We start from the raw sequence: 12,725 nt of genomic DNA, 5'->3' as shown, positions 1-12,725 counted from the left end.
CTGAGTGCTTGTCCGCCGTGACACCAGGCCCCACACAACCGACCCAATCCAAAACATAGGAACCATTAAAAATCACCAACTTCTACAGCCCCATCTCGAACCCCAAAAAAAGACCAAACCCCGCTACAGAGGATGTAGAGGTGGCAGGAAAAAATCTACCAACAAACAAAAAAACACAGACCAAAAACCCAGTCACAATAAAATCAGTTTCTGACACACTAAAATAAAAAGGTATCTTTAACCTCTCTGGATATAACCTAAACAAAACAGAAATAGAACTATTAAGCAAAGGCCTATCCTTCTGCCCTACCAACAAACCAGACCTCTTTGAACTATTCGTAGATCTCAACCAATTCATTAGAAGACTAACCCTACATTGCCATTTCAGTATCAAAAATCATACAACAAACACAAACAAAAGTCCAGTCAATGAAAGTTCAAACGATGCAATAGCCTCTACCTCATCAGCATCAAATACAATACACAACGAGATACAGACCCTAGAACCGACCATTACCATCAAACCGCCACTAAAAAACAAATCCTGCTACTATCCCCTAGAAAGCCGAGGCCTACATCTAGAAAGTTATTATAACATGGTTCTAGATGACCTCAAACGTGCATTCTCACCAACCAAAGCCCCCCAAAAAAGGCAAAGATCCCACACAACCAGACATCTCCAAACCCATAACAAACAAACCGGATAACCTCAATAACAACCAGAAAAAAGCCCTAAAAAACCTAAAAGACAACCCCAACATCGTCATAAAAAGTGCAGATAAAGGAGGAGGAATAGTTGTTCTCAGCACAGACCAGTACGAGAAAGAGGCCCAAAGAATCTTATCAGACACCAATTACTATAAACTGATCACTGAAGATCCCACCAAAGAATACAAAACCCAACTTCACGACCTAATAGAACACGGAACATCACAGGGAATCCTAGATAAAAAAGAACAGAAATACCTCAAAGTATCCCATCCAGCCATTGCCCAATTCTATTACCTCCCTAAAATCCACAAATCCCTGTCCGACCCCCCGCGGTAGACCAATTTTCTCAGGCATAGATTCCCTTACCTCTAGTATGTCAGAATACATTGACGGCATCGTTCAGAGATACGTTATCACGCTCCCATCCTACCTTAAAGACTCGGCACACCTCATCCAGAGCCTAGAGGAAGTCACGTGGCAAGTTGACTACATCTGGGCCACGCTGGATGTAACATCACTATACAGCAACATCATACACTCACTAGGCCTTAATGTCACAAATAGATATTTGGACGACACAATCATGACACCAACCCAAAAAGAATTCATCCTGAGATCCATAGAATTCATCCTAGGCCACAATTATTTTACATACAAAGACAATTTCTACATCCAAACCAAAGAAACAGCTATGGGCACCAAATTTGCACCCTCATATGCAAATCTTTTCATAGGGGCTTTCAAGGACCAACTTGGTCTACTAAAGCACCCCAACATCAAATTTTGCAAGAGATACATTGATGATATCATCTTCATCTGGCAAGGAAATAACAATGACCTCAAAACATTCGTACAGACCCTCAACCAAAATAATTGGAACATTAAACTTACACTAGAATCAGACCCGACTAACCCAGTCTTCCTAGACCTCCACCTCAACAGTAAAAGCAACATTATCTCCACCAGCACACATTTCAAAAACGTAGATGCCAATAGCTTCCTAGATTTCAACAGCTGTCACTACCATAAATGGAAAACCAACATACCCTTTAGCCAGATGAAAAGAATAAGACGCAACTGCACAAACACGGACACCATGAAAACACAAATAGAGGGACGCATAGTGCTTTACTCCGTCAGGAAGATCGTCCCTAACGCCAGCTTAATTTAGCCCACGAAAGCAAAGATGGTAAAAATCGTGAACCCCAAGCAAGGAGAACACCCTGCGATCCTTAAGGGCCAAATACCCGGCGGCGATATGGAGAAATTTCTTAAAAAGGCAGCCGCAACGATCGCATCGCGGGAACCTTAAATGGCGCTGGCTCAACAGGCCAAAACCCTGAAGCGTGCCCCGGCACTTTCCGATGGAGAAAGCGATTCGGAGGATCGCCAAGCCAGGAAGTATCTGGATAGAGCCCTCAGCAGAGTCATGGAGCCCATTATGGCAGAACTATCGGCCTGCAGACAGGAGGTGAGACACATCAGGGAGCGGGTGGAAACCTTAGAATCCCACCAAATCGCTGCATTAAACCATCAAACTGCGGTAGCGATATCTCTCAACCACTGCACTGCTCACCTAAATGAGCTACATAACGCCCTTGAAGACCAAGAAAATAGAGGGCGCCACAATAACTTGAGGTTCAGAGGGATCCCTGAATCTGTTCCACCTGGCGATATTAATGCGGTCATCCTTACCATATGTGGCTCCCTGCTGGGATCTGATTTTCCTCAAGAAATCGTAATTGAACGCACCCACAGGGCGCTGCGTCCCAAGCCCAAGCCATCTGAGCCACCTCGAGACATCATATGCAGGTTCCTCAACTTCCCTGTCAAATCCGCCATCTTGGAAGCGGCACGCAACCACATTGATCTCACCTATGAAGACTCCATGTTAGAGATATATCAGGACTTAGCTCCCTCCACTCTCAAAAAGCGCAGAGCCCTAAAACCTCTGACCGTTTGGCTACGGTCAAACAAGGTTTTATACTGCTGGTCCTATCCATTTGGACTTGCTTTTTCGCACGCCAGCAGGGGTTTCAACATATCATCATACCCTGAGCTTCCTTCAGTTTATGATCACCTGAATGTCTCCCCTATGCCCATTGAAAATTGGGAACTTTATCAAGACCTAGGTGATCTACCAGACCTGCCCAAGGTGACCACATTTGAAGTGCAGAGGACCCCGAAGTCTTCAATATCCAAGAAGAGAGGGCATCAACTCACTCCCAGGAGCCTTTCCCAAGAGTCCTAGATGGTCCCAAGCTCTGGTTCCTGTGTTAAATGGACCTCCACTCTAGCCAATGTCACGCTCCAGTAGTCGCCTGCAACTCGCGGACATTTGACAAATGTGGCTATTTGTTCTTTTATGATTGTTCCTTACAATATACTACGCCCATCCTTGCCTCCTTTCATGGCACTCCTGGGTGTTATACGATCTTCTAACCGGTCGTCTGACCACACCCCCTCCAAATGTCTAAGGCCTATTCTGCCTTACATGTTCCCCTTCATTTCGTGGTTCTAATTTGTTATTTACTTGTGTTTCCCCCTACTTTTTTCCCAAGGTATATGTTCTATATATCGGTACAATGCGAGACCTCCAAACAACTGGTCCAGTCCCGGATCCAGAAAGCGGAACCCCACACCATCAATGCATTCTCCTGGAGGACACATCAATGGCTGCAAGGTAACCTTACACCTACTTCCTTTCATGGCTGATCTGCACATAGCCTCCTATAATGTTAAAGGCTTTTACTCCCCCTCAAAGCAGAGTCAAATCTTTACCATTCTAATGAAGAACGGTGCTGGAGTTGTGTTCCTCCAGGAGACGCATTTCCGCTTCAATCATTACCCCAACATGCAATTTTCTCATTATTCTAACTGGTACCACTGTGGGGGTAATAAGTCAGCTTCAGGTGGGGTCAGCATAGGATTTCAAAGGAGGATTCCTTTCCTATATACATTTCACGTCCAAGACCCAGAAAGTAGATTTATTTTAGTTAAAGGCACCATAGGCCCACAAACATATACCTTCATAAATCTATATGCCCCCAACTCCAATCAACTTCACTGGTTCTCAACTACAGTATCTTCCCAATCATTGAATCCTTCAAGGAGGGGATTGTGATTCTAGGAGGAGATCTGAACGTTGCCTTACTCCCGCAAATTGACACCTCAGCTCATAAGTCAAACCACTCCAGCAAGTCCCTCAAAGCCCTACGTAATATCTTCTGGAACTTACACCTGATTGATGTTTGGCGTTCTCACCATCCTAGTACCCAGGACTATATGTTCTACTCCCCAATGCATGGCACCTATCATCGCTTAGACTACCTGTTCGTCTCTAAGGAACACCTTCACCTCTGTAGCAAGGCCCTAATATCCTCCATGCATCTTTCGGATCATTCCCCTATCTTCCTTTCAGTATCAGCCCCTAATAGTAACCCCCATAGTTTCAATTGGTGACTAAATGAATCTCTCCTGGGATTCCAAGACACAGTTGACTTGGTCTCCAAGCACATCACAGAATACTTCTCCATGAACAAATCTCCTGATCTTTCTGTTAACACCCTTTGGGATGCACACAAGCCTGTTATCAGAGGCCAATTTATTAATATTGGATCCTATCAAAAAAGATTGACAGAAAAAGAAATAGATGAGACGTTGAAACACATACAGAAACTTGAATCGAGCCACAAAACAAACCCTTCTGATCCTCAGCTGCGGGAACTTTCGGAATTCAGAGCAAAACTGAAGTCCCTTTTAATTACTAAGACAGCCAAATACTACATGAATACACAACTAAAATGTTATGCACATGGCGACAAGGCCACTAAATTTTTAATGAGCAGGATTAAGGGGAGGAGATCTGCTAACTATGTTCACCAACTGTCCTATCATGAGGGCAAATCAATTTTCTCAGTTCACCAGATAGCTGCCCAATTCCGCTCCTTTTACAAAAATGTATATAATCTTACCCCATCTTCAACCCCTGAAATAAGTGCCTCCAGTATCTCAGTATTTTTAGAATCGTCTAATGTTCCTTCCATCTCTCCTGAACAGAAAACTAGATTAGAAGCCCTCTTCTCCTTAACTGAGCTTAACAAGGCTTTGAGCCAATTACTAACAGGGAAGAGTCCAGGACCAGACGGCCTTCCGGTCTCATATTATAAGACCTTCCACAAACTCCTGCTCCCGTACCTCCTTGACGTTTGTAATACCACTCTATGTGGAACCCCCTCTCTAGAGATATGACAGTGGCCCATATCACACTCATACCCAAAGAAGGGAAAGATCCTAAACATTGTTCCAATTATAGGCCCATATCCCTCCTAAACATAGACCTCAAACTTCTAGCCAAAATGTTATCCAACAGACTGGCGACCCTCCTCCCCCAACTTGCTCATGGGGACCAGGTAGGCTTTATGTGCAGTAGAGAGGGCAAAGATAATACTACCAGAGTAATTAACACCCTTTGCCATGCCAAGCGTACCTCCTCCCCCCTACTTCTTCTCAGTACTGATGCTGAAAAAGCATTTGACAGGGTCAATTGGACGTACTTAAAGCAGGTGATGATGAGGCTTGGCCTTCCTGGTCCCTTTGTTCAAGCCACCTTTGCCATGTATAACCAAGCTTCAGCCCTAGTACTAGTTAATGGAAACTTATCCTCTCCATTCGCCATAAACAATGGGACTCGTCAGGGCTGCCCCTTTTCCCCACTTTTATTCATCCTAGCATTGGAACCACTCCTTTCTGTCATAAGGTTGGATAGGGAGATCAAGGGTCTATGTTTAGGAGGCAGGGAACAAAAAATTGCAGCATTTGCTGATGATGTCCTCATAATGACGGTTAACCCAGCAGTCTCTCTGCCTCATATCCAAACTCATCTTGACTCATCTCATTCTTCAGTACAATCTCAGACTTTAAAATTAATGCCAACAAGTCTTTAGTCCTATGCTCGGGTATTTTCCATTCAACTAAACAGCAATTAATGGTAGATTCCCCCTTCAACTGGACCTCTCCCTTCATTAAATATCTTGGAGTTAAAATTTGCCCTAAAATATCGGATCTCTTTCCACTAAACTACATCCCTCTAAGATCCTCAATTTTTGATGCAATAGATAACCTTGCCCGGTCTAATCCTACAATGTCTTGGTTCGGACGTAAAAACCTACTTACATCCCTTATACTCCCTCGTCTCACCTACTTGCAACAAACCCTACCCATCCCCATAGCCAAAGCTTACTATTCCTCACTAATAAAAACATTTAGATCCTTCATCTGGAGTGGGAGGAAAGCAAGACTCTCATTCTCCCTCCTTACAAAACCCAAGCATGCAGGGGGTATAGGCCTACCAAACCCTGAACTATATGGCAAAGCCATACTCATATCCCGTGCGGTAGCATGGCTGCGCTCCCCTACACAATCATTAGCAGTAGAATTGGAGATTTACTTACTCAACAGACCGGCTAGAGCCCTCCTGCTAGGTCATCAAACTGTCCTTCCCGGATTGATGTTCCATTACCCAATTATCAAAGCCACTCTTGGGGCTTGGAAATGGCCATCCTCCTCATTGTTCTATACCCTTCCCCTCTCCACTTCTAACAATAAAATATGTACTAGAGACAGCTCCCCTCTCCCTAAGGTCATCGACCTCCCTAGGTTTAAAGGCCTCGCCGATTTCACTATTTTCACTGATGCACTCTGATGGAGAAATACTAGATCTAGAAGCCACAAATACTCTACTGAATCCCCATGCCTGAGACCTTTTCTCAATTTTATACCTCAGATCCTACATAAAACAACATATTCACTTGAGTGATTTATTTCGCCCCCTGGTCTGGTTAGAATCAATAATATCCCAGTCCACCACCCCTAAAAGATTGATATTGCAAATCTACAGTAAACTGTGTTCTACACCTATCTTAACAAACCTCCCTTTGTGAAACAATGGGAAACAGATTTGAATATCATACTCCCGTTCGCCTCCTTACATAAGCTCTTTCAGTCTCCCCACGGCATCAGATGGCATAATACGCCAAATAAGACATCTCTCTTCACTGATTCTGCTTCGGACATCTGCTGGAGGTGCTGTGGGGAGAGGGGGACCTTTCTTCATATCTGGTGGTCCTGCCCCATCATCCTCCAATGGTGGTCTGAGATTTTCTCATTAGCTAACAAGATTTGTCATACTGACATCCAGCCCTCCCCACAATTAGCTCTCTTATCTCTCCCTCAAGAGTATAGCCACACCCAACCACCATTTATCTTCTCACAGTTGTTGTTAGCTGCACGTCTTCTCCTATCCAAATTTTGGTTGCAACCCTCAGTCCCACTGAAGGAACAATTGATACAGAAAGTGGATCAGCTACACAGGTTCGAAGAGTTATCCTCATGGGAAATGCGTTCTCACGTAGCATTCCTCAAAAAATGGTCTCTGTGGTCTTCTTTTAGGTTCCCCTATGACACAAAAAGACACACTGGACACTCTTCCAACTCAAGCTAGACTTTAACTCACTGGTATGCAGTCTGGCCTTAAGGTTTTATTACTGGTTCCTGCCCTTCCTCTGGCAGCAGTCAGTGGACATAACGTAGTTTTTCAACTATTTGCCCTTAGATTCTGGTATTTGGCCAGACCCTTGGAGCAAGTCTGCTCTCCAACATCTACATGTGATTTAAGCTGATTAGGTAATCTTCTTATGTGGCTTCTCTAGTCGTCTGATCCTTTTCTCCCCTTGTTGTCTGTCTGCCTCCCCCACACTGAATATCTTATGATTTGTACCTGCTCTGATATAACTAAATGACAGATGTACAGACGTGGACAAAATTGTTGGTACCCTTTGGTCAATGAAAGAAAAAGTCACAATGGTCACAGAAATAACTTTAATCTGACAAAAGTAATAATAAATTAAAATTCTATAAATGTTAACCAATGAAAGTCAGACATTGTTTTTCAACCATGCTTCAACAGAATTATGTAAAAAAATAAACTCATGAAACAGGCATGGACAAAAATGATGGTACCCCTAACTTAATATTTTGTTGCGCAACCTTTTGAGGCAATCACTGCAATCAAACGCTTCCTGTAACTGTCAATGAGACATCTGCACCTCTCAGCAGGTATTTTGGCCCACTCCTCATGAGCAAACTGCTCCAGTTGTGTCCGGTTTGAAGGGTGCCTTTTCCAGACTGCATGTTTCAGCTCCTTCCAAAGATGCTCAATAGGATTGAGGTCAGGGCTCATAGAAGGCCACTTTAGAATAGTCCAATTTTTTCCTCTTAGCCATTCTTGGGTGTTTTTAGCGGTGTGTTTTGGGTCATTGTCCTGTTGCAAGACCCATGACCTGCGACTGAGACCAAGCTTTCTGACACTGGCTAGTACATTTCTCTCTAGAATTCCTTGATAGTCTTGAGATTTCATTGTACCCTGCACAGATTCAAGACACCCTGTGCCAGACACAGCAAAGCAGCCCCAGAACATAACAGAGCCTCCTCCATGTTTCACAGTAGGGACAGTGTTCTTTTCTTGATATGCTTCATTTTTTCGTCTGTGAACATACAGCTGATGTGCCTTGGCAAAAACTTCGATTTTTGTCTCATCTGTCCACAGGACATTCTCCCAGAAGCTTTGTGGCTTGTCAACATGTAGTTTGGCATATTCCAGTCTTGCTTTTTTATGATTCGTTTTCAACAATGGTGTCCTCCTTGGTCGTCTCCCATGTAGTCCACTTTGGCTCAAACAACGACGGATGGTGCGATCTGACACTGATGTTCCTTGAGCATGAAGTTCACCTTGAATCTCTTTAGAAGTCTTTCTAGGCTCTTTTGTTACCATTCGGATTATCCGTCTCTTAGATTTGTCATCAATTTTCCTCCTGCGGCCACGTCCAGGGAGGTTGGCTACAGTCCCATGGATCTTAAACTTATGAATAATATGTGCAACTGTACTCACAGGAACATCTAGTTGCTTGGAGATGGTCTTATAGCCTTTACCTTTAACATGCTTGTCTATAATTTTCTTTCTGATCTCTTGAGACAGCTCTTTCCTTTGCTTCCTCTGGTCCATGTCGAGTGTGGTACACACCATATCACCAAACAACACAGTGATTACCTGGAGCCATATATATAGGCCCAATGGCTGATTACAAGGTTGTAGACACCTGTGATGCTAATTAGTGGACACACCTTGAATTAACATGTCCCTTTGGTCACATTATGTTCTGTGTTTTCTAGGGGTACCATCATTTTTGTCCATGCCTGTTTCATGAGTTTATTTTTTTACATAATTCTGTTGAAGCATGGTTGAAAAACAATGTCTGACTTTCATTGGTTAACATTTATAGAATTTTAATTTATTATTACTTTTGTCAGATTAAAGTTATTTCTGTGACCATTGTGACTTTTTCTTTCATTGACCAAAGGGTACCAACAATTTTGTCCACGTCTGTATGCTTGCATTGTACTCACTACTACATCAGCTTGGCCTGCGTGCCTATACCTTGGTACCCTGTTACCCCCATGTTATTTGTTGTATGAAAATTACAACAAAAATATAAACTAAAAAAAAAAACTTGATCATCTGATTGCTTGTACCAAACACTGCAATAAATAACTGTTGCAGTCTAAAAAAAAAAACACAAATAGAGACCCTAAGCCAAAGATTCCTACAGAAATATTACCCCCACAACTCATCAGAAATTCGAAAAAATAAAATTTCACAAATAGATCAGAAGCAAAATCTTCTACCAAGAAAAAAAGCAACTAAAGGAACCCCCTTCATACCAGGGTTAATCACAAGACACAATAAAAACCACCAAATAATCAGACACATTTTAACCAAACACTGGTCAGTACTACTCAAAGACCCCATTCTAGGTAAAGAAATCCCGAAAACACCAAGACTCACCTTCCGAAGAGCTAAAACCCTTAAAAACATTCTAGCCCCATCATGCTCAAACAAACACACCCAAAAAATTACGAAAAATCAACAAACAAACATCAGAATTCAAGGGATCCTCAAAATGCAGAGTGAAAAAATGCAAATGCTGCCAGATGATTAAAACTGCAAACAGAGAGATAGACATTCCACACCCCATAGGCAAGATCCCATTTCTACAACAAATAACCTGTGCCAGCAGAAACGTCATTTACCTACTTCAATGACCCTGCAACATCTATTACGTTGGCCGCACGACACAAACCCTGAGAGAGTGAATGAACGAACACAGAACAAACATAAAAAGAAAAATCACGACACACAGCGTCTCGCGCCATTTCACACTAGCGCACGAAGGCAACCCCCTCGATCTAAAGGTCATCCCCCTAGAACAAACCCCTTCCTACCAGCAACTCTGTAGGAAGGATATGTTCTGGATTTTTTTAACTCAACACCCTCCATTTGGCCTTAACGAAACACTGGAACAAGCCAACTACTAATTATTAATTATCGCTAAAGTCACACCTAATACCCCCCAAAAAGCACCCCCATCACTCTCTCCCTCTACCCCTTCCGAAGTCCTAAAAAGCACTCCTTCTCCCCCCTCCTTCTCCTCTCACCAACCCCGCCCCCCCCCCACCCCCAATTCCATACTGCCCAACTAACATTTATGTTCCATTTATGTTCCTTTTAAACTGCTGTATCTACTCAGACCAAAACATCCAATATTGTATATAAAAATCCCTAAATAAAACCCAAAATAGAGTATACAAATAAAAAACATAAAAAGGTTTAGCAAAGAGCGAGGGAAGCGAACTATATATACAGGGAGTGCAGAATTATTAGGCAAATGAGTATTTTGACCACATCATCCTCTTTATGCATGTTGTCTTACTCCAAGCTGTACAGGCTCGAAAGCCTACTACCAATTAAGCATATTAGGTGATGTTTATCTCTGTAATGAGAAGGGGTGTGGTCTAATGACATCAACACCCTATATCAGGTGTGCATAATTATTAGGCAACTTCCTTTCCTTTGGCAAAATGGGTCAAAAGAAGGACTTGACAGGCTCAGAAAAGTCAAAAATAGTGAGATATCTTGCAGAGGGATGCAGCACTCTTAAAATTGCAAAGCTTCTGAAGCGTGATCATCGAACAATCAAGAGTTTCATTCAAAATAGTCAACAGGGTCGCAAGAAGCGTGTGGAAAAACCAAGGCGCAAAATAACTGCCCATGAACTGAGAAAAGTCAAGCGTGCAGCTGCCAAGATGCCACTTGCCACCAGTTTGGCCATATTTCAGAGCTGCAACATCACTGGAATGCCCAAAAGCACAAGGTGTGCAATACTCAGAGACATGGCCAAGGTAAGAAAGGCTGAAAGACGACCACCACTGAACAAGACACACAAGCTGAAACGTCAAGACTGGGCCAAGAAATATCTCAAGACTGATTTTTCTAAGGTTTTATGGACTGATGAAATGAGAGTGAGTCTTGATGGGCCAGATGGATGGGCCCGTGGCTGGATTGGTAAAGGGCAGAGAGCTCCAGTCCGACTCAGACGCCAGCAAGGTGGAGATGGAGTACTGGTTTGGGCTGGTATCATCAAAGATAAGCTTGTGGGGCCTTTTTGGGTTGAGGATGGAGTCAAGCTCAACTCCCAGTCCTACTGCCAGTTTCTGGAAGACACCTTCTTCAAGCAGTGGTACAGGAAGAAGTCTGCATCCTTCAAGAAAAACATGATTTTCATGCAGGACAATGCTCCATCACACACGTCCAAGTACTCCACAGCGTGGCTGGCAAGAAAGGGTAAAAAAGAAGAAAATCTAATGACATGGCCTCCTTGTTCACCTGATCTGAACCCCATTGAGAACCTGTGGTCCATCATCAAATGTGAGATTTACAAGGAGGGAAAACAGTACACCTCTCTGAACAGTGTCTGGGAGGCTGTGGTTGCTGCTGCACGCAATGTTGATGGTGAACAGATCAAAACACTGACAGAATCCATGGATGGCAGGCTTTTGAGTGTCCTTGCAAAGAAAGGTGGCTATATTGGTCACTGATTTGTTTTTGTTTTGTTTTTGAATGTCAGAAATATATATTTGTGAATGTTGAGATGTTATATTGGTTTCACTGGTAAAAATAAATAATTGAAATGGGTATATATTTGTTTTTTGTTAAGTTGCCTAATAATTATGCACAGTAATAGTCACCTGCACACACAGATATCCCCCTAAAATAGCTAAAACTAAAAACAAACTAAAAACTACTTCCAAAAATATTCAGCTTTGATATTAATGAGTTTTTTGGGTTCATTGAGAACATGGTTGTTGTTCAATAATAAAATTAATCCTCAAAAATACAACTTGCCTAATAATTCTGCACTCCCTGTAGAGAGAATATGCACACATATATATGCATGCACACATATATATACATGTATATATACATATACAAGAAATAAAGAAACAGCAACATAAATAGAGTAAACCGATTTCACATTTATTTATTTATCGAAGTATTGATTATACCCAAACCACATTTTAAATACATATGTCTTTGATCGATAAACTCGAATTCACTTTATCCCGAGAAAAACAACCCCACCACCAGAACCATTTCTATTTTAAGTGATATAACTTTTATATATTTTTTTATTTTTACTTTTATTCATTTATATTTATTTTTATTTTCATTTTTAATATTTTCATTTTATTTATTTATTTATATTTTGTTCATGAGTCTGACGTACCCCATTAGAATACATAACAACACAACCGAATACCTTAACTATAAATGTTAACATCCCTCCCCTTTCCCCTTTTGTTCCCACTGATACTCGCCAATTAGCCCCACACCTCTTTAATCAGATACCCACACAATGTTAGAAGAAAGCAACATAGATTTTATAAGACGCTTATATATGGCATATTATATATAGGGTCGATTTTATATGCCACCAGAAAAGATGATCTTTTAATCCAATCTATTTTATTCTTATTATACTCAAATGTCCAGTCCATGTACCCCAGAGATAGATTTCCCCCACTATACACAATGTCCATCTCGAATGCCCCCATAATTA

This window comes from Bufo gargarizans, chromosome 8, assembly GCF_014858855.1.
Source record: "Bufo gargarizans isolate SCDJY-AF-19 chromosome 8, ASM1485885v1, whole genome shotgun sequence".
In the NCBI taxonomy this organism is placed as follows: Eukaryota; Metazoa; Chordata; class Amphibia; order Anura; family Bufonidae; genus Bufo; species Bufo gargarizans.
The sequence above is the reverse complement of the archived record's forward strand: the minus strand, read 5'-3'. Positions refer to the sequence as shown.